Consider the following 25,870-nt stretch of genomic DNA (forward strand, 5'->3'; position numbering starts at 1 on the left):
TGATCGGAAATAGAAACTATCTGACGTACTGTTTTGGTGGGCAAGGTTGAAGGTTACCTTGGAGAGATTGTGTATGCCGGTCTTGGTAATTTCCGCCTGACATCCGAATTGGGCCCTATGTGTTATTGTTAAATGTTCAGGTATTTCTATGCCTTGGTATCTTCTAGGGGCAGGAGAAGTATTGCTGGTGGCTTTTTTAGTTCATGCAATTTTAAAGTGGGTATAGGTGGTAGTTGCATTTGATGTGTTCGGGGACTTCAGGCAGTATATCATTAAGGAATTTGGTTGTAGGTTCCTGGGTGTTAGTGCTTGCCTGTCTTAGAGCCTGCAATACCTCCCTTACTTTCATTTCTGTCATGGCGGGTTGTTGTGCTCTCTTACATGTACTACAGCATCAGCTTTTGCAGTTGCACTTCCATAGCTTGCATTAGAGTAATACCTAGTACATTTCCAATTTGTATTCTTGGTTGATGGACTTTCTTGGATGGAGGTGTAGCCCATGTGATTTAGTAACTGGTTTTCTTTCTGTGAGGTTATGTATTTTGCTGCCTCTGTCATTGTATCTGATGGGTAGTTTAATAGTATTAATATATACCATATTTTAACGTTTGCATGTTTGTTATTTACATGTTATATTATGCAACTACTTCGATTTTGTATACTTAAATGTATGTTCTGTTTAGATGGTGCATACTGTTTCGTGGCTTTTTTGTTTAGTGCGTTCTAATGTGGAAGAGGTGCTTTCTAGTCTGTTGGATGAAACAAACTTTAGTTTTATTTTGAATGTTAATCTGTTGGTAGTTTTTTGTGGTTAAGGTCATTAGGTTTATTTGGATGCCCTATTTGGGTAAGTTTATAGTTTTCATTAATTTATATATACTTACATTCATATATCTATTTGCTGGTTTCTGATAGTTATTTGCTTCTGGCAGTTTATCACTTTTCCAAGGTGTAGTGTTTTCTTTTAGGAAGTTTATGTAAAGAGATAGAAGTTGGAGAGTATTTTATTCATTTATTCTTATTTTACAATTTTATGTTTTGTAACAACGGCATTTTAGTTTAAATATAAGTTTTCATTACTGGGTTAGGTAGCCGTTAATGTGTATATATTTCTTCTTTAAACCATTGACCGCGGCGCGAATTCCGCCGAGGTGCCGGTGAAATAAAGTGTGGGCGTGGTTCGGATGGCCCCCGGACGTCCTCCGCACATGCCCACCGTGACGTAGGACGGCCGGGGGCCATCCGATGCATCGAGCGGGTTAATGGTCCGGTCAGAGAATCCGACAGAAATTCCTCGGCTTGCAGCACTTGTCATTTTTTAAGTATTTAGATGTTTAAATGAGTGTGCCTTTTACATTGTTGATTTAATTATTATACTTCAATTTTATTGGTTACTTTAGTTACAGTTTAATTTTTGTTTAGCAGTTATGACCTTCTATTGTAAACCCTAAATTATGTTTTATTTATAAAGTATGATATATAATATATATATATATTTTTTGTTATTTGGTGAATCTATCTTCAAGTGTATATATAACAGATAGATTCACCAAAGAACAAAAATATATTTCCACTACGACGTTTCAGCTTCCGCCTTCCTCAGATAGTACAAGATGGTTTGCTCAGTGGCTGCACAGATGACATAGCTAAATTTTCAAAGAGCATCATGAGTGAAGATTCCTTTTGGAATGTGGAATCAATGCAGTCCTGAGAGCTCTTGAGATATGCAGAAATTATGTAGTGTTCTTCAGTCCATCTGGATGCAGTTTTTTTAAACGGTACATCCAGTAAGTTAAGTGAGTATAACTAGAGAGGGCTTTGACTCCACCCACATGCTGGAAGCCAGGAGTGCATGTTTTGTTTGGGTAGAAGTTGTTTGCTTCAAATAAATGAATGCTTGCCATCCACACAGCTGTGATCCTTTTGTTTATTTATCTAACTGCCTGAGCTTGAACTTTCAGGAGCACACACATGATATTGTAATGCTATTAGAGTGTCTTAGATAACAAGATAATTTATGGTGTGTTTCTCTGTCTGCAGCACAGATGGGAGAAGGTCTGCCATTAACCAACCTTGATGTTTAGGCCAGCCTTTACTGTGCAACTGTCACCTGACCTTTTACCGTACACTAATACTGTTCTACAGTTCAATACTCCCACACAAATACATTTCCATTCTTTAGCTATTTACTACTGCTAAAGCTTCACATTACCATAACCATAAATTCCTCTAAAATCAGACCTCTTGGCCCTGCCAATGATTGCTGTGAATATGTGCTTCCGGTCTTATTTCCTCTCCACACAGCTTCTTTACACCTGGCAGGACAACTCACAAAGAGCCAACTTTAAGAAGTCTGGGTGTATCTAATATTCCAATTGTTAAATGTAAGAGCCATGGAACTGAAATGCACACAGTTTAGCTTCACTATGGAGGTGCTGATATAATCTATGGACACTTTTACATTTGCTTTCTACAAAGCATAAACTGGGAAGTCTTTATTCGTGATTTACTGAACAGCTAGTCAATTTTCATGATTCATGATACAGGTCATAGAACATGTTGTAATTTGCTAATCCATTCTCCGCTCATCTACCGATTTGCAGTATCGATGTAGTTGTTTTTTCGTTGCTTCCAGACAGTGTTGTTTAAGAAAGCAGCATTTTGAAAAACAAACAGTTTGGGACATTGAAATTCACATGCTAGCAGCCCTCCATAGCCTTCACCAAAATTCAAAACAAGCGCAAGTTTTGAGTGCCTTTCATGATTTTCATGTGTCACAATAAAAGCTGTAGTCCTTTTATCCATCTAGTGGTATCAAGGTGTCCTCGAGTGCATTTAACATGGTTAAAGCTTTAGTGAAACATTGGGTTGTGTAGATGAGTAAATATTTTTTGAGACTGGCATAATTTTTTCAGTGAAACATTAGGGTGTGTAGATATAATTTAGTGCTTCAGAGACAGTAGTTTTATTTTAATTTTCATATTCATCGACAATGTATAGGAGGACTGACATCAGAATCCATTTCAATGTTCTCCTTTGTTCATTCTGCCGTTTGGCCTGCTCATCGAATGTTTATGTCTTTTTAGAAGTGGCTTTTAGTCTTTGTCTCCGTAATTGATTTCTTTGTTTTCCTGTTGGCGCTGTAATTCATGTAAATTGAGCATGTCTGATGTGTAGCCAGTGCTTCTTGGAAGGTTTTCATTCTTCAGAGAAGTCACCCTGCTTTTAGATTAATTAGACCATGGCCTGTCTATGAACCGAGTAAACTCAGCCTTTCAAAAACACAGTTAATATTCACCACAATTGTTTCTTATTGACTCCATTTCTGGCCTGGCAAAGAACCCACAGTCGTATTTAATTAAACTATTACCCATCACCAGGCTTTCTTTTACATCATTTGAAACAAGAGGAAGTAGAGCTTACAACGTCTTTTAAATCTTCCAAGGATATCTTTGGCTTATTTACTATTTCATTGTTCGTTTTCCACTCCACATACAACAGATAGAATAGAAGTGTGACCTGCATCCTACCGCTGTTAAAAGGTAACAAATGTTGCACGATACAAATCTTTTAAATAAATAAACATATGTAAGAGGATCGTGTTGGCATCCCTAGATAATGCCTGTGTAACTCCGCCTACCACCTGTTGCTATGCCACAAAATAGGTGACTAAAGGTTGCTTGCAGTTTCCTGCATCAGGTGAGTGTTGCACTCACCACAGGTATGTGCATACAATTCAGTGATGTGTAAATGATGACCATGGTCACTGCTCTTTTATCTCCAGTCATTGTCAAAAAGGTGATCTGCGACCCATACAAGCCACACAATTGGTAATATCGCCCATTTAGATATGGAATATTTGTTATGTTATGTTATGTTATGTTAGCTGCTTTTATACCGCGCACAGCTGCCCCAGCAAAGGGGCGTCCTGGCGCCCAGAAAGGTAAACACAACATTGCAAAAGGAGCAGAATCAAAGATTTTTATTAAAAAGAACAGTTTTAATAGCACGTCTGAACTGGAGTAGGTCTTCCAATGCTCGAATTTCAGCAGGAAGTGAGTTCCACAGTTTTGCGGCTACCACTCGAAAAGAGCGGCCGCCGGTCCTACTCAACAAGAAGCGAGGTACAACAGACAAATTCTGACCCATCGATCTAAGGGGTCGAGAGGGAACATAAGGGGTCATTAAATTCATCAGTATGGGGGGAGCCGTGCCTTTTAAAATTTTAAAAGCCAGGCAGAGCACCTTAAACTCGATCCTCCGAACAACTGGGAGCCAATGGAGCGCCTGCAGTGTTCTTGAGACCGAACATCGCCTAGGCAGTCCGACCACCGCTCTTGCAGCGGCGTTCTGTACTCGCTGCAGCCGCTTAAGTTCTGCCTGGTTAGTTCCTGTTAGCAGAGCACTGGCATAGTCTATCCTAGATAGTACAGAGGCCTGGACCACTAGCTGTCTAGTGGGGGCATCGAAGAATTTCAGTACCGGTCTGATGCCCCTAATGATACCAAAACAGGAGGCAGCCACCCTCTCAGTATGGCAGGTGAAACTAAGGGTGGGGTCCAACCAGACTCCAAGATTTTTTATCTCCATGGCAGGAGAAGGGATCATTCCTAGCTCGGATGCCACCAGTCATCATTCCACCATCCAGGCTGCTTACCGAACACCATGACCTCTGTCTTCTTAGTGTTCAATTGGAGACAGTTCTGATTCATCCAATTGGCCACCGCACGAAGTCCCTCGCAAAATTTGTTACGTCAGGACCACCCTTTGACCACAAACTCCATGTGGCCCAAGGACAAGGTTAATTGCAGCATATCAGGAATGTTAGTGCTCTAGCTTGAAAATCTTGCATATAATGGACAACTGTGTTGTAGGGAATTCATGGGAACTGTATTACATGAGTACTTTCCTGCAAGGCTTTATTACATTACCATAAAAACAATTGTGTTACAGAGCCAGGAGGATCAAAGGTTTTCAGCGTGCATTGCTACTGCAACTGCAAACTCGTACAGGAAGATATTACTTGAGAAATTTGGGGTCACATTTATGAGAGGCTCGAGTCACGTTTATACCACACCACATGCTCGACACAAGCCCTTACATCAGGTTCATGAAGGCTCGCGAAACCACTGTGCGTGGCTTTGAATGGCTTCATAAATCTGAAGAAAGGCAACGCAGCACAATTCCCTGCGTTGCTTTACTCTGCACAAGGGAGGCATTAAATGAGTGTTGTGGTCGGTGTTTCCAAGCCAATCCAATGTTTTTGACGCATTCCCAGATTTACAAAACTTGGGGATGCACCTCCCCAGATTAGGCGTAACGAGGAGAAATATCTTTATTTCGCCTAGTTTTTTCCTCCTTCTATGTGTAGCACACATAGAAGGAGGAAAACTCCTCTATGAATTGTTATTGTGCAGGAAGGTGCCCCTTCCTGCGCAAAAACAATCCTGTGTACAACAGAGGCACCATTATAATGTGGTGCAAGTGTGCCTGCATTGGCGCAAGGCTGCCGAAATGGCAGAAGTGCAGGGGGAAAAGGACAGGAATGTGCCTTATTGATTAAATATGGCACATTCCTGTCCTTCCCAAGTGACGCAGAGCAGCGCAGCAAGGTGTCTTGCTGTGCTGCCCTGCAACACTGTTTCCATAAATATGCCCCTTAGGGCATTACTGAGAGATTTGCCTTAACATTAAATGCGCTGATTTCTCGCGGATACGGTAATTCTGCCTTCAATGGGATTTCCACAAGCAGAATCACTGCAGGTGAATTACTGCAGCTGTGCTATAACCTCTTAGTATTAATTTTGATGCCAGTAATTCCTTCATTGGTTATTCCACCGATGATGGATTTACAGGATCTGGGGTCCTATTACACATAGGGCACAGTTTCCCTGTATGCGCCACTGCGCACCTTAAAACAGGTGTGCCGGGGGTCAAAGAAGGAAAGTGCGCTTTATTACACTGAATGTGCTGCTCTCAGGGTGGCCATGAAGTCGTGCTGCCGTAGGGGAAGCAGATTCAAGTGAAAAACACAGCAGCTTTGAAGCAGCCTCTCTGTGTTTCAATGTGCAGGCAGCAAGCCTCCTGCACTTTTAAGAGGGTGAATATCCACTTGCAGACGGGTGGAGTGAGGGGCTGCGCCTGCCTGCAAGGGTATGTCTGGGGGGTCCATAGGACCCCCTTTCACCCTCCAGAAGGCTGCATCTGGGGGCACACTGACAGTGCGCCAACGTTTAGATGTCGCTTTGTCAGTGCACCTCCTAACAGCCTCTTTGCCTCTGCTCCCACATCTACAATACATTGCAGGTGCAAACACAAAGGGATTCCCTCATTTGCATGGGGCCACATGCAGATGAAGAAACACCCTCTGGTGATAGCACTGACCATAAGTGTGTGCCAGTGCTATCTGTATTAGATAAAGGGCCGAACAAGAACCTGCGGCCCTTTCTGTAATATCAAAGTGCCCCAGCATTGCACGAAGCAGGCGCACATGCCCATTGCATCCCTGGTGCACTTTCCATAATACTGCTTCTGGTGGAAATCAGTGGGCTTTACTGTCCAGCCACCTGCAAGACAGGCCCTCTCTTAACAGAATAACATTGTGCTTTATCTGAAACAAGCCAGAGCTACTGCCAGTTTGAAATGTCAAACCAAAACTAAAATCCACTTAATGCAAGTTCAGACAGACTTCCTTCCTAAAATCTAATGCAGGGTATGCAGAGCCAGTGCTGCAATACAAGTTAACACCATTTATAATCTCTTTAAATATGTCATCTTAGATGGCGTACAGATTGTGTGACTGCCCTTTTTCACTGGCATGGATGGTACACAGAGTGCGAATCAGTCCTTTCCACTTAATAATTTTATTTCCTCATCACCTCCTGTGGGTAAGTAGGTAATTTGAAAGCTCAGCAGACGAGCATGTCTAGTAATGACAACAACAAAAAAATAATGGAGACAGCTTGATTCTGAAAATAATTTTATGATTTGAGACAAGAATGGACAATATAAAAGCAGTTAATGACACAATTGTAGCCGGCTGTGTCACAGCTAATATCCCAGATGATCTGCTGAATGAATGCCGCAACTGCAAGAGCTATTAACTTGCTCTTTACATGTTGCTGTTCAATGAGGTATAAAAGATAGAATTTTGGCAGTATGAATTGAAGATTTTGTGTTCAACCTCATGGTCACAGTTTTTTTTAATGCTCTAGCCCCGCCCCCTCTCCCACTGAAATGCAGCTCTTTGTTTTTATCAACATATCAATTTCTAAAAATATGAATATTTTCTTTCAAATACCACTTTCCATTTTGGGCAATCAAACTCAGTTTTCTAGAAGAAAACGTTTCCTGTAAAAACATAATTTTTGGGTGCAAAATATTAGCTTTCACTTTTAGGAAATACACATTCCCATACTGCTTGACTGTACATGGATTTTAGCAGATCGGAAAGTATTCTTACGTCCAATTTTTTTAAAATATGAGGTGAAACTCACGTGCTGACGCCATTGACCTCATTACAGAAATGCCATTTTTGGATATTACAATTGCGTTGGTGAAGTTTCTAAAAGCGACAAGAGATTGTGCAACGGAGATAACAAAGGAGGGTGGGAGAGTCCAAGATTTATAGAGTATCCCAATTTTATGTTTAATGGTTTTATAAGTTTTATAGATGTGTAAAATGTACTGTGGTTTTAACTATTTTATCACTGTGTGGATCCATTGTTCTATGTATGGTTTATAGACTATTGTCTAAATAAACTTTGGTATCAATTCCTTCACTCTCATTCAGTCCCATACTCACATGTACAAATGGTTCACATTAACCGATTCTGCTTGAAATGCCCAGGTGTTATGATCATAAGCCATGGATGCTCACCTGGAAGGAGGCCTGAATATGCCTTCAATGCCAGGGTGACCAAATACCAGTATGACCATTATTATATGAGGTTTGACCACTATTATGTCAGGGATGGCTAAAAATATTGTAGTTATGCTCTTAATATGTCAATGATTTATAAAGGCCAGTGTAAACGGTGATGTTTATTATGCTATAGCCACTATTATGCCATGAATGTACACAACTGTCGCAGAGATGAGCTCCTTATGATTGGGGATTGCAGACACTTTTAGTGATCCTTGACACCAGGCATAGATTTCAGGAAGCAACACTGTTTATTAGTTAGGGACACACCTCACTCACTCTCACACACACATAAACACCCACCCCAACCTACACACACACATGCAGACACTTGTAATTTTGGACACATGTATGCCCACACACAGACAAATGCACATGAGTCTCTTAGTTGTCTCAGCTCTGGAGCCATACCATACTCTTCTTATCTCTTTGGGCTGATTATGCACCCAAATAACACATTGTTACTCTGGCTCCTGCAGCCCTTAATTTCGGTGGTCAGCAATGGTAACCCCTGGCACTCTTCTTTCATGGCCCATTGTTCATTTACATAATGTGACTGATAAAGCAGGGCCTCCAACATGGCGAACCACCTTAAGATTTAAGTAGATTAAGAGTGGAGACAGATGATCAAGTGGCAGATCCCTTAGGCTGACATAGTGTGTGTTTTTGTTTTATACTGAGGCTCAGCCATTGGTTTGGCTGCCTACCACTATAAGGGTCTTGGCATGAGCAGTGCTGCCATCTTTGATGTGCACAGACACTCTGAATAAGGTAGTGGGATCAACTTCCCCTCTGAGGTGCACGTTTCCACAAGCAGAAATGGATGCAAATATTCCAAATGCCCAAAGGGAGGGAATTCTAGAAGTGCATGCAAAGACAGAAGAGCCACTACTTTGCCTCACCTTGTTTTTCTTAGTGATCATGGAGAAGAACCAGTCTACTAATTGTGTTGCCCCCACGCAAGAATATACTCATTGAACGTACTGACTTGAAAGGATGGAGTATTGGAACGAAGATCACAACCAATGACATAGTATTATAAAAGGCACGTTTTATTCAAGTGTAGGGTGCTCCGTGTTGCAGAAACAAAAGACTGCCTATTGTGTTTCTGACACTTCAGATTAGGAGGCCAGCCAAGTAGCTCTTGCAGTCACTCTGGGTTCATGAGATCCATGTCCAGTCCTTTTCACCCAGCAAGAGGGCAGCAGGCAGCAGATCAGCACAACCGGGCAAGTCCTTCAGATCAATAGTCCAGTGTAGTGGCAGTCCTTTCAGCAGCACAACAGTCCATTGACAGAGAATCCAAATGTCCAGAAGTGTACTGAAGGTTTGGTGTCTGAGGTCAAATATGTATGTCCAGTTCTGCCTTTGAAGTGAAGGAGAAGCTTTTAGAGGCTTCCCTTTGAAATGCACAGGTGCCTTACCTCCTCTCCCCAGCTCCAGACATGCTATGGAGGGTATGCAGCCATTTGTGTTTGGACAGGACACAGCCTATTCAAGTGTAACTAGGGCTGTGCTCCCTCACATCCTGCCCGAGATGGCTTACCCAGGCACACCTAAGCTCTCTTTTGTGTGTGGCTGTCTAGGAGGAATACACAATGACCAACTGTCAAGTACATCCAGTCATGTGACCCCAAGACAGGCTGCAGGCACTTAAGGACTAAGGGCCATATGTATCAAGCTAATTAGCATTCGCAAAGGCCGAAATTCTGCGAATTTGGGCCTTTGCGAATGCTAATTTGACAAATGGTATGTATCAAACATGTTTGATGCAAAATAAGGAATAGCAAAATTTGCAATTCCTTATTTTGCGATTGCACTTAAGGAATCGCAAATTTTGCGATTCCTTAAATGCAATGTATCAAACAAAAAATATTCAAAAAATGCCATTAAGGATTCGCAAATTACCACCAACTTCTAGTTGGTGGTAATTTGCGAATTCTGTTCAAAAATCTTTTTTCCAAAAAACCAAAGGTGCCATATGACGCTCATACATGCCCTTAGGGCATGTATGTGCGCCATATGCCCCCAAATGTCTTTTTCAGGGGTGCAGCAGGGTGTTCTTGAGACACCCCTGCACCCTTGAAAAAATTCCTAATTTGCGATTAGCTAATTGCTAATCGCAAATTGCCCCTTCATTCCTATGGGCCTCCTGGCCCATAGAAATGAACGGGTAATTTGCGATTAGCAATTTGCTAATCGCAAATTAGGAATGGTAAGGAATCGCTATTAAATAGCGATTTTGTACATACATACCGTTTTACTAATTCCAAATAGCGATTCCTTAAAATTCGCTATTTGGAATTCGCAAAACGGAAGTATGATACATATGGCCCTAAGGCAGGAAAATGCCTTTTTTCTAAATGTTGCTGTTTCAAAATTGTAAATCAAATCCCAACTTCATCATGATTTAGGATTTTTTCATTGCAATTCCAAAAACACCAAACATTAACTGGTTACCTGTTACCACATGGAAATACAGTTTATTAAATGTAATAGGGTAGGTTCACTGTTATCCTATGGGAGAGGTGGGTGTTGCAGTAGTGAAACATGAATTTCAATGTTTTTACTACCAGCACATGTAAAACTTACAAGTACATGTCCTACTTTATAAATACATTGCGCCCCTGCCCTGTGGGCTGTCCAGGGCCTATCTGATTTACATGCATCAAAATAACAATTTTGCTAGGTCGAAATTACAGTTTAAAAACTCACAAAAAGGCTGCAATGGCAGGCCTCAGTCATGCTTAAAGTGCTACTCAATTGGGTGGCACAATCAGTTCTGCAGGCCCACTACTTACAATTAATTTACAGAGCCTGGGCACAGCTAGTGCCACTTTACTAGGGACAGATAAGCAAATTAAATATATGCCAATTGTGTATGAGCCAACGTTACAATGTTATCAAGAGGAGGCACATGTACTTTAGCAATAGTTACCAGTGGTAAAGCTCCCAGAGCACTAAGGCCAGCAAAAACAAAATCAGAAAACCTATTTAGGGTGAAGGGAAGATGTATGGGGGAAGGCCACTCTAAGGCTGACTGGTCTAACAATTACATTAACGCTAGTGGTAAGGCTAAGATTAGGTTTTAGATTAGGACAAATTGGGGCTAAAGTAAGTGATGATAGTAGTGTAAAGTTATTGGAAAAAGGTTAGAGTAGGTTTAGAGTCCAGACTAGGGGTACTGTTAGAGTAGATAATGGTCTATAAGTTATTGTTGGGTGGGAGCCTGGGTTGCTTTTGGGGTTGTGGTCAGAGTAACCCCAAGAGATGGGTTAGATTTATGGGTAATGTTGAAGTTAGGGATTGTGTTTGACTTTTTCGATACTACAGGTTTGTATTTCTTACTGTAATAAATTTAAACCATGACAGTTTACCACAAACTTTTTAGGTCTTCAAATTTTGAGCTTTACATTTTTACATTGTGTATGTTACATACTACTAAAATATAACTCAATGTTTTTTTCCAAATCAAGTCACACACATAACAAGTTCTTAACTCTTTTCCAAACAAATATCACACTCATTGAAAAATTGCTGCTGCCTTTTCCACATATTCCCATGCAATATGGTCCTGTAGGTATCAATGAAAATCATTCAATACATATATAAATCCTACACTTTTCCGTTGTCAATGCTTGGCATTGAAAAAGGTTGGTGGACTGAAATAAAGCCATACATGCATTGCTAAATAATTGCAGAGTACCAGCAGTGCAGGGAGCCTGAAAATTAGAATAATTTCTGTCACGCTGACTAATTTGCTAAGTGATTGCATAAAACGTCTTACTTAATTATTGCGATTCTGAGAATTGTATGAATAGATTGCATTAAAATATGCATATTTCTTACAGATGAATACAATATTCTTGTAAGGGGTATCTTGAGTTAGGTCTCATTTTAAAGCTATGGTGCAGTGGGACAATATTAAGTGACACTTGCATTCTTGCATCATGACATGTGAAAAAACTGAAATTAGGTATTCCTGAAACTTAAACCCGGAGCCACAGCAGCACCATTATATTCTCTAAAGTGCCAGAGATGTAAGGACACCACATTGTAATTTAACCCCTTAATTGCTGCCGTCGGCCAACGGTCGTCACGGCCACTACCTCCCCAGTGCTGCGCACGACCGTTGGACGTCCATTCAGCACTAGTTCCAATGGACAGCGCAGCACTGGGGAGGTCTATTTACAACGCTTTAAAGGGGTTATTTTGTAATAATGCACTTTGACTGCAATGTCACATATAGAATTAAACGTGTCAGTTTTAGGAAACTAAATAGCAGGTCATGAAAACACTTCACATTGCTTGGGCAACTTCTCACTTTGCCTAAATGCAAACAAGCCAATCATCACAAATGGCTGTTCTGAAAACCAGGGTAATTCAACCTCAGTGGAAAAGGATACTAAAGATGAAAAAGCCAAACAATAATAAACATGTTTGACCCATTTGCTAAGAGACCTTCGCTCAACTCAGCTGATTCATAGCAGATATGTGATTTTACAGGAATTTTAGGTAATGGTGTTTCTCTCAATTTCAGTCTATACCAAGACATACCTCAAAGAGGTCAGATTGGAGGCACAGGTTTTGGAAATAGATGAAAGGGTTTTCTACGGGGGGAGGCAAGCTTCAAAAATATAGAAAGATTCAATTCAAGGTTGTAGAAGAATGGAGTACTGACAAAATCCTTTGAAGAAAACATTAAGGGAACTCTGGGTAAACTAAAGGTAAACTAAGGGGGCAGAAATTGAGTTTAAAATAATGTGTGGCACATCCATTCATTTTAAAAATTGAAAAAGATCTAGGGATTATGCACAGAAACTTAAGGATTAATAGATAAAACACTTCAGGACGATTCCCTAAAATGCACATTATTGTTAGTCATTCGATGATTGTTGGCATTGAGTCTTAGAATGAAGAATGCTGGTGCTACTTCCCAGAATAGCCTTAATGTTGTTGCATAATCATTTTACCTTTCATTCATCTCTGTATCTACTGTACTTAGTGAGAGTTGTACTCTCCATGTTTAATTGCAACCCCGAGACGGAAGCGTCTTCCAGCTTCGCAGCCTCTATCAATTCTTTAGGGGGGAGGATGGAGGTGCTAATCGATACGTCACTTTCTCTAGATGCGATCCCGTGATGTGTCATTTCTTGCAGCAGTGACAGGCAATGCGTCATCTCGGGAGTGGGGCGGCGATGCGTTGAGATTCTTCTCAAACAGCGGTGCTGCATCGGGAAAAACAGCCGCAAGAAGAGCGATGCGGCGATTTTTTTGATCTTCAGGTTTCTTCCAGCTTCCAACAGCAGAACAACCTCTGGAGGCCCAAAACTTGAACAGGCACCTCCTGGCAGGTCGGAACTCTCAGCAGCAGAGTTCAGGGGAGCAGGGAGAATTCTTTGTGTCCCTGAGACATCAGAACAGGAGACAAGCACACACAGGCCCTTGGAGATTCGTCTTCAAGCAGGTGCACAGCAACATTTGTGTCTTTGATCTTTCCTTGGCAGAAGCAGCAACTACAGGCCAACCCCACACAGCACACAGCAAAGAGGCAGTACTCCTCCTCACAGTTCTTCTCCTTGGCAAAGGTTCCTCTTGAGTTCAGAAGTGATCTAACATTGTGGGGTTGAAGGTCTACTACTTATACCCAATTTTTTCTTTGTTCCCTGAGGCCAGTCCAAACCTGTTATGTCCTTACTTGTGCAGTATGATGACGGGGGTGGAGACAGCATTGTGCAAGGGAGACAGCCCCTATTAAGGTGGAAGGAAATCTCCTCCCACTACTCTAAATGCAGCCAATCCTCATTCAGCTCAGCTCTAAGTCATCCAGGAAGGGCTAGGCACACCTCAACTCCGCCACCCCTAGTGGCTATCTACAGTGAATGCACAACCCCAGCCCCCGTCAATCCAAAACCAGTTAATCCAAAGATAGGCAGAGGCACACTGTATGGTTAAGCAAGAAAATGCATACTTTCTAAAAGTGCCATTTTCAAACACACAATTTAAAAAAGATCTTTACTAAAATATGTGTTATTAAATTCTGAGTTTAGAGAGCCTTTATGTTCAGAGAGCCTTCATTTCTCTATCTTGTACCAAAGGGAAGTTATACTTGTAAGATGGCACAAAGTATTTCCCATTCTATCCTATTGGACAGATAGCCTTTCAATAGTGAAAAAGGAAATCAGCAGTATTTCACTATCAGGACATGTCACACACACCTGTACATGTCCTCCCTTTTACCTACACTGCACCCTCCCCATGGGGGTCCCTTAGGCCTACAATAGGGGTGTCTTACATGTAAGACAAGGGGAAGTTAGGGCCTGGCAAGTTGGTGCACTTGCCAGGGTGACATGGCAGTTTAAAATTGCGCACAAATGCTGCATTGGCAGGTCTGAGATAGCTCTTCAGGCTTCTCATGTAGATGACACAATAAATGTTGCAGGCCCGCTAGTAGCATGTGATTTACAGGCTCTGGGCACACACAGTGCACTGTACTGGGGACTTATTTGTACATCAAATAGCCAATCATGGAAACATCAATCAACAAACACAATTTACCCAGAGAGCACTTTAGCACTGATCAGCAGTGGTACATGCCCAGAGTCCTATAGCCAGCAAAAACAGGTCAGGAAAAAATAGGAGAAAGAAGCAAAAGGTTTGGGGATAACCCTGCAAAAATTGCCAAGTCCAACAGTGGACAATAATTTATTGAGTGCTGTTGTAGCCTGCCAGTGAATTGGTAAACTAACCCCACCACTTGAGTAATCCTTGGACTGCTCTGCTTCCGTACCCTGAGAGAGTCAACTGCTACAATAGGGCACTTGGTTCCCATTAATAAGCCAATTGTGTAACAATTACTTGTGAAAGTCTCACTTTCTACGCACCTAATAACCCAATTTCTTATGGGGGTTAGGGCATGTTTTTAAAGTTGGCCATGCTAATACAAAAACACACCCATAAATGGTTAAGACAATTGTACTTCATAAAAGTTACACCATCATATATTATTGTACTGTCAAATCAGGCTCAAAGCTACTCTAGCCAAGCCTTTGAATAAGTCAAGCACCACATATGACCAATTACTGGTACTGCATTACACTTTCATATAAATCAATGGAGTCATGAAGTTAGCACCATATAGGAAAAAATATAAAATATGTTTTTTTAAAGTCGAATGTCCTTCAATTTTTATTAAATGTTAATGGTAAAAATTATTTTTTCATATATCACGTATTACACTTATTTTACAATACATTATAAAATAATTATTTCATTTACTGTAATTGGTAAAAAATGTTCAATCATTCCATTATTTTAAATGCACGATTAATACAATACACATCTTATACTCAAGCTTCACTACTGCAAAAGGGAAGATGTAAACTAATAAAATATTTGATTTAATAAAAATAATATTTTAAATCTAAAAATTTTCATTATGAATATAATGTACAATGAATGTCTTCACATACATTCACGTATGTTGGGTCCTATGGTAGTCCTATGTTAAGAGGAGTTAGGTAGGGGTGTTAGTTGTATTCTTAATTTATATGAGTTTTATATCAGGTGTGTGATGGACTCTCTCCTCTTTCATTCAGAGTTCTCTGCCTTGAGGGTTGGAGAACTCCCCAATAGGTGATCATAGGAGGCTCTATCCCCTCGTTTGGAGAATTGCAATCTCATTAAACCACATGCAAAAGAAGCCAGCTGCAACATATGATATTAGAATAAGAAGAGATGATGACAGACCAACACAGAAACGTGCTGTATGATGGCAACAGTCAAAGGGATGAATCCTTCAGTGTTTGAATAGGATTTCAAAACACTTAGGGGGTCATTACGATGGCGGTCAGAAGAGATTCTAACCACCATCGCTGTGGGCAGGGGGCCATCCGACAAGACGTCGGAGGCCCCACTGCCCAATTACAATATACCTGCCGGGGTGGCGGGCAGAAAAGTGCTCAATAACACTGCGGATTGTGCTACGTCCCTGCAAAAGGGTGGCAGCTCAAACTGCAGGGTTATTGAGCACTTTGAGCACATTAAGGCACCGTGTGCCAGGCACCATGTAGTGCTTCGCACACGCTGCAAGAAAGTGCATCGAGGCACTACATGTGCCTCCATGGCCACATCACAGTGGCCCACAGAGGTCAAGGTTCTGATTGGGGCCCCAAAAGTTTCTTTCCAACTACCTTTTCATGGCAGTGGCACCCCCATGAACAGGCAGTCAGAAAGGGACATTGTAATTCTGAGGGCTGTGCCTGAGCAGGCAACGCCTCCATTCAGGATCACAATTCTGACAACTGCCCCATCTGGATCAGTAGATACTGTCAGAGGAGGCAGTCCATCCCCTGACAGTCAAGGGTCTGACCACCTGCATCGTAATGCAGCGGTCAGCCCGAAGGGCAGTCTTTTGGTGGGTACATCACCGGCAGCCTGTTAGTGTGGGTCCCACCGGCATCATAATGATGTCCTACGTTGTGCACAGTGACATTTACAATTTTACTGAAGACTTGAGTTGTGCCCTATCACCCTGGTTTTGAGCACTATGAAAGTCTCATCAGTGGTAAAGGTTCATGGAGCATGGAGTCCTACTTCATGCCAATAAGACCTGCCTCAAACCTCATTGTAATCCTCTTTCTTACTACACAATTGATAGGTGACAGACTTAAGACACATCCTGAATTTTAGTGGTGCCAGAAAGAGCAAATGTATAGTTACTGTGCTCTACTTGAATGGATGGTGAGTGGTAGGGATCCTGCATCTTACGTAGAAATTAAGGGTTACTCAATAAAGAGGGCCAATGCCTGCAAACATTCTAATTTATTATACCAACACAAAAAGATGATGGACAGAATCCCGAACATTGTCAAACATTCACCCACAGTCACTGACCAGAACCAAATCCACAATGGAGTTAACCCAGATCTGTGACTGGGGTGAGTGTTTTAAAACTTTCAATACTCAATCCACTATCTTGTTGTGTTGCTATGTTCACCCTAAGTGGCCAGTGTATGCCCAGATGTGGGTCCCTAGATTGTTGTGCCACTGGATTCAAGCTAGCCTGGCTGAAGAGGGGTGGTACCCCAAAACCGGTCCCAGAATTGTTGTTTTTGTTCCAGGAAGGATCTGGCCTGGCAGTTTGGGCTGGACTGTTCCCATGGGGAGCAGGGTTAAGACTGAGTTGCATATGGCTGGGTTCAAACTTGGGTGGCATGGTGAGCAAACGAACAATGGATTTACCCAGATGGGGGTGGGTGTTTGAAAAGTTTCAACATTCCGTCCATCATCTTGTTGTGTTGCTATTCTAATTTATTATGCCACCATTCTCAGTTATGAGACATTACCTTTGATTGTATGCCCTGTTCCATTGGAGGATACTACCAACATTATAGTTATACACCACAATGGCATTTAGTGTAATGGGGTCCAAAGTACTTTACTATCCTGTGAGACTAGAATGGATTGGTGAAAAGAAACTCAGAGTGCATAAAAGATCTGCCTTTTGTGCTGTCAACATTGAACATTTCAGGCAGTTTAGTGTGGTATTTAGATTTTCTATGCTATGCCTCATATGGTGACAACTATAAAAAAAAAAGCGATCGATGGAATTCTTGAATTAAACTCAGCACTGTTAATTATCCCTGTCCCTCGTTTTTTTCGTTTCATTTTTTTTTTTTGCATATGGCTGGGTAATTACCAGTGGCTGAGATGAATTTAAGCATTATATCCAAAACATTTTTGTATTCTTCATTGTGCTGCCCTGAGTGAGATGGGTACACCCACTCATGCGGTCCGTGCTCACTGTGCCACTGGCATAAAGATGCACCCCACTGAAGAGGACCACATAGACCAAAACTGGTCTTGTGTTGCTTGTGTTCTGATCCAGAGAGGACTTGGTTTGGCAGTTTGGACTGGTCTGTTCCTACTGGAGCAAGACTAAGGCTGCTCCAGGCATAAGGCTCGGATTAACCTGAGAGGGCGTAGGCAAAAACATGATGGACTGGAATGCAGATGCAAGTAGGTACCAGTGGTTGAGATTAATTAAAGCTTTCCATCCATCACTTTTTGCATTCTTCATTATGCCTTGTATACAGAACCTTGGTGAACCCTAGTCACAATTGTTTCCCCTACCCCAATCATCTCCACCCACGTACTTTTAAGGAGTAATCGCAAGCTTTTAAAAAAAAATGGATTTGCCACTGAACTCCTTGGAAAAAAATACCTTTAAAAGTTTGAGAGACATCTTAAAAACCAGTCAAGAGGTGTGCGTAAATTCATGGAACATTTAAATACGTTTTTTCCTGAACTACCTTGACCAAACAGAGCTTTACGATTTTCAGGGTTGGATTTCTCAAGCGCAGCTCACACTCTACTTCAAGGTATAGTGGCAACAAAAGCTTTAGTTGCCCTGTGTTTCTCGCGCCTCTCCAAAAGAATAAAACGTGCCTCAATGGAGAAAAGCACGTTTGACTAATTTTTACTGTTAAGGCAAAGGAAATCGAATAACAATATAAGTAATCATGCTGACAGCAGTGTTCCCCTGTCCTTGATTCAATGCTCATCTGGTGTCTGCTGATTGCTGTTAACTGCCTTTGCCATTTCTGTTTCCATGGCACTATTTAGCATCCTGAACAAGAAAAGCTCTCCCCTTGTTTGCCTTTCACATCCACTAAGCTACATGGTCAGCGACTAGCTGCCGCCTCCCCCCCAATCCGGCACCCAATACCCAGGAACGTGTACACGAGACGTCTTTACTTTTTGGAAGGCGGGCGCTAGTCGCCCGGCCGTATTTATTAAAGTATGAAATTAAAAAGGTTTTAATTGCATAATCAACGATGAAATACAAAAATCAGCAGGACATTCAGTTATACAATCGTTATCAACAAGTTTGAGAGCCTGACCTTAACAAAACTCTAATACAAGTTGTACCTAGCTTAACTAAACATCCTATCTTGATTTTTGTACATTTCTGGCCATATGGCAGGGTCACTACCGGTGTCAGGTCCTACAAGCTGCGCCTTCCCCTTAGAAGTGCGCATGCGCAGTGTTACCCCGGGAATTGCCCGGTCTACGCCCCAAACTCCATTTACCCACTAAAGGAGGGCCCTTACTCTGCGCCGGTGGCGTCATGAGTCCACGCGCGCGGGGTGGCTACCAGCCTAAGGAAAGCGTGAACTACTCCTACCCGCGCTCCTTTGCTTTGCAGCATCTATTACCTTGCCCCTGGAGTTGTGGGAGTGGCCCGCAGGCTCCTCCCCCTGGGCGGGAACCTCCATAGGATGATGCCCGCCCCCTCAGACCTCAAAATATGTGCTCACCGATAATGACCTTACCGCATGCCCCATTCCTAATAAATACGACGACCTATGGGAAAAAATTCTAAAGGACAGCTACACTGGCTAATAAAACAGTATCAACATATAACTACAAAGGGAAAAAGGGCCTAAGGACATATAGTATTAAATACAGTACACTTCAACAGTATCAACGTATAGCTACAAAGGGAAAAAAGGCCTAAAGACATATAGCATTAAATACAGTTCACTTCAAACAGTATCAACGTATAGCTACAAAGGGAAAAAAGGCCTAAAGACACATAGCATTAAATACAGTTCACTTCACACATGACTTGCTAAAAGGGGGAAAAAATTCCTAGACAAAAGCATCAACAAAATACACCAACCGTTCATCTCTATTACCCTGTGAGACCCGTGGACCGTACATCCAGAACTGACCCTTCAACCAGAGATAAGAACTGTTACCAAACTTTTTGTCCCAAGGGATGGTGGGTGGGAAAACAAAGAAGCCCCGAGCGCGGGGCACACCGTTTCGGCGAGGGAGCGTCCAGGGACAAGGGGGTCTCCTGGGCGCTCCCTATCTCTTTATTCCAGAGGGGCCAGGTGGCCCCTCCTCTAGCCCGCCCCCCCTGACCCGGACCCACTTCCCAGGATCCGGGTCAAGGGGGCCACCAGCCAATCGGCGGTGGGCCGCGCCCCCCAGGGCACGCCCCCACCGCCGAATGGCAACCACGGAGAGAGTGGGGGCGACGGTCGCCGCGCCGCCATGCGTGCGGGGGGGCCGAGGGCCCCCCCTTTTCACATGGTCAGCGACTAGCTGCCGCCTCCCCCCCAATCCGGCACCCAATACCCAGGAACGTGTACACGAGACGTCTTTACTTTTTGGAAGGCGGGCGCTAGTCGCCCGGCCGTATTTATTAAAGTATGAAATTAAAAAGGTTTTAATTGCATAATCAACGATGAAATACAAAAATCAGCAGGACATTCAGTTATACAATCGTTATCAACAAGTTTGAGAGCCTGACCTTAACAAAACTCTAATACAAGTTGTACCTAGCTTAACTAAACATCCTATCTTGATTTTTGTACATTTCTGGCCATATGGCAGGGTCACTACCGGTGTCAGGTCCTACAAGCTGCGCCTTCCCCTTAGAAGTGCGCATGCGCAGTGTTACCCCGGGAATTGCCCGGTCTACGCCCCAAACTCCATTTACCCACTAAAGGAGGGCCCTTACTCTGCGCCGGTGGCGTCATGAGTCCACGCGCGCGGGGTGGCTACCAGCCTAAGGAAAGCGTGAACTACTCCTACCCGCGCTCCTTTGCTTTGCAGCATCTATTACCTTGCCCCTGGAGTTGTGGGAGTGGCCCGCAGGCTCCTCCCCCTGGGCGGGAACCTCCATAGGATGATGCCCGCCCCCTCAGACCTCAAAATATGTGCTCACCGATAATGACCTTACCGCCACAGGCCAGCATTGTTAACCGACGATCTGGCCTCCCCCTGCCTCGACCTACCCTAGAAAATTCTCACTTTAGGAAAACCTTTCAACCAGGCCCTTGACAGTATCAGACCCCAGGACCTTCCCTCCCTCCGTCTGGAAATCCCTCCAACCAGGCCCAGTTATTGTTCAGACCACAAGAAGTTACCTGCTTCATTCAAGTGCACTCCATCCCCCAAGTAATACCGTCCACCCCCGACACGCCCATGAGGCATCGTCTGCAACAGGGGGGGGGGCTCAAAGCCGCTCGCCCAACTGTGTGTTGATCCTCTTTACCGAGTGATTCAACGCCCTGACCGAATCCCCCGCCCGCCACTGCAATAGAGGTATGAGTTGCGACCATACTACCGTGCAACCCGGGCAGATCCTGGCACTCTACCCTGCAGTTGAGATAATCTCCTCCAACAGAATGCTTCTCCCAGTTTAGCCAAATCATTCTCTCCTAGGTGAAGTATCACCACTGACGAGGGAAAGTGCCGGCGCGCTAACAGCCCTTGGAAGTAATCCACTAAACTGGTTGGGACATAACCCCCCTTTTCAGAAGAATGAGATGTCCAGGAGACCCACCCGCAGTGGAGATTAGCTCATCACTGAGTATCCGACTCCCAAGTTGGGCCAAGTCATTCCCCCCTGGGTGAAGTATCACCACCGGCGGGGGGGTCGGGCTGCTGAGCTAAGAGTCCCTGAAAGAAGTTCCTGAACTGACCAAGGCACAGACCCCCCAAACCAAATCTTCCCTGTCCCGCATCCAGCCCGTTGCTTGTGCTGGGACGTTGTAACTCCTCCACTTCCCGTGATGAGTTCCCCTCCTGCGTCACAGGTTTGAGAAACTCCCAGAACCAGGAAAAGACCAAGAAAACCTGGGTGACAATCCCACTTCCACCTTAGGGAATGGGTAGCACTTACACCTGCCAGCACTCCTTGGGCCCTTGGGTGTCCTCTTTCTCGGCGTATGCTTCCCTTTTGACGTCCACCCGCTGCTGATGTTGCAGTGTGGGGCACCCCTCAGATATCCGCCATGGACCCAGCCGTGACTGACGTAAGCATCCCGTGGGCTGGCCACCTGTTGCAGCTGTTGTGATGTGGAGCACTCCAGGTATCCACCATGGACCCGGCCATACATAAATGGAAAAGATAAACACAAAGCATTAGTGTTTCTGCCGATAACTGGGTCAGCTTGCGCAACTTGCGGACATTCACGTTAGGGCTACCTAAGGGTGCATGAAAGCTTAGACCTGTGGTCCATAGTGAATGCCATAGCCCATCCATTGTTACCCCAGGACCATGTAGTGTGAAATGCCGTGGAATCGTACTGTATATTTAGGTAATGTTCCTGACTTCATACCCCAAGTCGATCCACACATGCCTGCATTCCATGTACTCTCGGCATTATGCTACTTGCCTACCTGTGCATTAGGGCTACCTAAGGATGCCTGGTAGTACGACCTTCATGAAAGCTTAGACCAGTGGTCCACCCTGAATGCAATAGCCCCTCCATTGTTACTCCAGAACAATACACATTGTAAAATGCCGTGCAATAATATTGTATATTCAGGTACAGTATCTGGCTTCTTAACGAAAGCTGCCCCACCCGTCTGCATTCAATGCCCTCCGATGCTAGGCTTTAGCTGAGATGAACACCGGGTGCACTCCCCACCTCACTCGCCGTTGCGAGTGGTCAGCAGCATCAGCTTGTGACACCCGTAGCGCATTTGACTCCATGCTACCGTGTGGTGCCTATTAGTATAACCCTGACCAAGAGTAAGCCTGTAGGCTCCAGTAAATGCCATAGCTCCCCCCCCCCCCCCATGGGTACCTACTGTCAATACCAAACACACTGCCAGCCCAGTGAAGGAACCAATCCTATCCTTGCTAAAAAAACAAAACAAAAGGAAAACACTCAGGGCCCCTACGAAGTTACCTACCGTCCAAACTTCGCCTGACGTTATTCCAACCACCCCTGGCCCGTGTTCCCTGCCATTACAATCCTCGGTGAGTTACAGCTCTGTCCTAACCCCCGGGAGCATCCATCCCCTTGTTTAAACACTTGTTCCAGTTCCTTATTATGCCGAGGGTCATGTTCCAGGATCTGTGCGTTGCGCATAGAGCCTAATGTGGAATGGCACTCGAATGTCCTATGTGCCTAGACGGCACCCCCAATCTGCCCGTGTTTCCATAGAATCACCATGGGAGGACGTTCTCTCAGTCGTGATCCCCCAACCCCAAACTTACCACCATCCTGTTAAGGGGACCCAGGCAGGCATGTAATGGAGGAATGGACACGCCTAAAGTTCGCCAGGTGAGGCTACGGACGGCCCATTGCCATGCTCATGTGAATTTAAATTAATTGAGGCCGTGGCTGTTTGTCTGACCCGTTTGCAAAGGTGAGTCTATATTGCTCATCGTTGTCATTTCCTACGTTTGTTTCAGGCATTGACAATGCAGTGGCTAGCCCAGTTTAACACTACTGCCTATTGCAGGAAGGAGACACTATCATGTAACATTTCAATTATGTTCACCTAATCGAACATACAGCACCGAGGCCCACTCACCTCCAGGACGTTAGGGGTTAATATCACAAACCCATGCTAGCGCTAATCATAACGCCCCTAATAAAAGATGTGCTTGCCCCAATTGCTATCCGGGAAGCCCAGCACCAAATGAGCAACGGACAGGAGAGGCCAATCAGCGTGGTGATACCATCGTCCTAACTGCCTTCAAGCCCCTATTGAGATGTGGCCTTCCCTAACAAACAATCCATGGACCACAATGCCCTGATGACGCGCCTTGCACGTGGTATTACCACCCGGGGTATCGCATCATAGTACCATCCTCGCTCCCACGGACTGGGCTTTAGGTGGGATGCCATGGTCACTCCCTTGGGGTCCGAACTTTGGTTGTGCCAAAGCTTGTACCTCTCGCATTCTGCTTGCCATTGATACGTGCCCAACTGCCACCATTGCCTACTCCTGATTTTCCTTGTGCCCTGGGCAATTCTCACGGTCTGCATTACAGTATTGTGCGCTAGAATGGGCATAAAGGACGGAAATCCGACAGTATAAGGCCCCCAGTAGACCAGTGTGTGTTTATTCAACACTCTGTAGTGGGATCAATGACTTGAGCTGTCTTACATTACTTGTTTCCCCGACTCTATTATCCTTTCATGTTAGTGACTACTACATTGTTCCCATTGCCTCCGTTCTTTCCTACTGCCCCTTCCCTGTCCTCGTGAAGCGCTCTGATATCTGTATGGGTCTTGTTCGCGCTATATTCGGCTTTGGTACCTGCATAAGTGCCACCATTGCCCACGTGGCTTTGTTCCTGCGTCTGTGTGTCAAGCCTATATTGCAGTATTACACCTCTAATTGTCCCGTGTTCTCTCTTGTAACCTGTAAACCTGTCACTGTTTACCCCTGCGCCCTTTCTGTTACCTGACGAGCTTGGTTTGGAAATTAGCAAAGACACACGCACTTCGAGATCGATACCTGAAGAGCGGCCGCAAAGCAGGAAGCAAGTTGAAATTGAAGACCCCTAGGCCACAAACGCCGTTTTGTCGTTTTTTTGATTCATAAATAAAAGTGTGCACAGAGGCGTTTCTAATTCCTTCCGAGCTGTAGAGGGTGATGTTGCCTCTTATGAATAGGAATACATTTTATAGACATTTTATAGACACATAAATACAAGTATAAAATCCCAAACCCCAATGCAAACATTTCAGGTGAGGGATAGGTTTAAACCTATGTAAATAGTTAATCAGCCTAGGCCTAACACATGGACGTGCTGAAAAAGAGAACTGTTGGTTTCTGCAGAAATACATAGGTCATAGTGCATATTAGCTTTAGGATACACACAGAATGTTGTATGGTCAGTTTGCTGCACTGAAACACATAAATAGATTATATTTCTTTGTAGACACCCTGTATGATGTTGTAATGATAAATTAAAGTGTTATTAACCGCCACCATGCATCCGAAGGTCACATAGTGTTCCTGCAAATCGCTCAGGTTTATGAGGAACCCTCTGATGGACAGCTTGGGAGTAAAATTAATTCGAACAGACGTAATTGAAAAATAGCCGCTCGGAGTATGCAAAGCTACGTCCACCTCCTGCCCACAATCTAACATTATAGAGGCAACAGACTTTATTAGAAGCTAGCGGTGAGGCCGGGAGAAAATTAAAAAGCAAGCATGTGATTTTCCTGATGTCATTTGTGAGCGCGTGTTCCGTTATTATGCCCATAACACATTTCAGTACATCGTGCCTATTTAAAGGCATAAACAGAATCCAGCATGCATTGCGCTGACCCCTCTCCAACACATTACAGGAGCACTGAGGCCCTGCTGGCGAGTGTTACATATTCCACAGGCGCCGAGCGCGGTGCGTCTCCTAAGGCTACGCAGTCTTATGTTGAATATTATACAGGATTCGCCTCTTAAACGAAAGACCTGTTATTTAATGTTCGTTTACTTCAGACTCACTCAGATTGCCCACAATAATGTTCTGTTGGATGCTCTTTGCACTGCATTAAATATCACAAAAGTACGAACAATCGGACCTTTTCCGAGGCCCCAGAAGTTCAGTGTTACAAGTGATACCTTCAAGGCGACCTTTTACGAAAACCCTACTGCTGCTCTGTGTTTCAAAAGTATTAGTAAAACAAGACCCCTGTCTCCCTCCTCCTGCACTTATTCTACCATATCGTGAATAGCGTGGACAAAATGATTAGCAGAGAAAAACGAAATCGGCGAAATACACCCATGTATTTTTTGGTCATATGGGAGAAAATTCGTTTGAAAGAGTTCTATGCCATGAATAAAGCGGTTTAAAGGTCATATATTCGGGCACTTCGCAGACGGCATACATACCGTCGCTTCATTCTCAACCAAATGAGCTACCACAAAAACGCTCCCCACGCCAAACATCTTGTTTGCTTTGGTCACTTAACTTTGTCCTAGTGCCGCCGTGTGCAGGGATGCCCTCGTGAGAAACGATCCGTCCCGTGATACGGAGCTCTGCTTGACTCCGACGGTTCTCGCTCGCCGCCCTGCTCGCCCCGCCGGTCATGGCTGCTCCCTCCGCGATTGTAGATCTTCGACCACCGGAATGCTCCCTCTGCCCATTGCGAGCCTACAACACCGCTGGCTCGGTCC

General features: G+C 43.9%; 1 protein-coding gene across 2 annotated transcripts in view; it reads left to right on the forward strand.

Moving 5' to 3' along the window:
- PLCB1 (phospholipase C beta 1) overlaps positions 1 to 25,870 on the forward strand; it is a 2,228,480-nt gene that overhangs the window by 313,552 nt on the left and 1,889,058 nt on the right. The gene's annotated exons all lie outside the window — the stretch shown is intronic.

The sequence above is a fragment of the Lissotriton helveticus genome, chromosome 6 (genome assembly GCF_964261635.1).
Source record: "Lissotriton helveticus chromosome 6, aLisHel1.1, whole genome shotgun sequence".
NCBI classification, from domain to species: Eukaryota; Metazoa; Chordata; class Amphibia; order Caudata; family Salamandridae; genus Lissotriton; species Lissotriton helveticus.